Here is a 448-nt window from a genome sequence, read left to right on the forward strand (position 1 = left end):
ATCCTTCAGGTTGAGTGCAGTTTGGAGAGTCACATGACCCTCCTCCTCCTGTTGGTGCGAGCGAGCGGTCAGTCACGTGTGTGTAGGATGGCCGAACTTAAGGAGCTACCCCTGGAACTTACACAATCGGCAACCGGACGTTTTTTTGTCTTATTGCAAGCAACTCGTCTCTGTTCTGGACTTGCACAAACTGCGTTGCAATGCAATCGTTTTCCAAAATGTCAGTTATGTGAAAATATGAAGTCTGTAAACGCCCGTTAACACAGCCCAGAGACGCTGAAGACGGATGCACAGAGAAAAATACTGTAGCAGGCAGATCACTCACTGTTCATGATGCACAAACTATTGGAAGAAAATCCTCAATATTGATTTGGGGGTTTATATGAATGTATTTCTGAGGGGAACTGACGGTCTTCAGTAAAGTTTACGTGGTATTTTCTTTTAATCT

The 448-nt window shown here is 44.4% G+C and overlaps 1 protein-coding gene across 5 annotated transcripts in view; it reads left to right on the plus strand.

Annotated features, from left to right (window-relative positions):
* The window catches only part of LOC107716221 (myosin light polypeptide 6), an 11,945-nt gene that overhangs the window by 7,470 nt on the left and 4,027 nt on the right, over positions 1–448 (plus strand). The gene's annotated exons all lie outside the window — the stretch shown is intronic.

This window comes from Sinocyclocheilus rhinocerous, unplaced genomic scaffold (genome assembly GCF_001515625.1).
Source record: "Sinocyclocheilus rhinocerous isolate Xijiao unplaced genomic scaffold, SAMN03320098_v1.1 scaffold148, whole genome shotgun sequence".
Lineage (NCBI taxonomy): Eukaryota > Metazoa > Chordata > Actinopteri > Cypriniformes > Cyprinidae > Sinocyclocheilus > Sinocyclocheilus rhinocerous.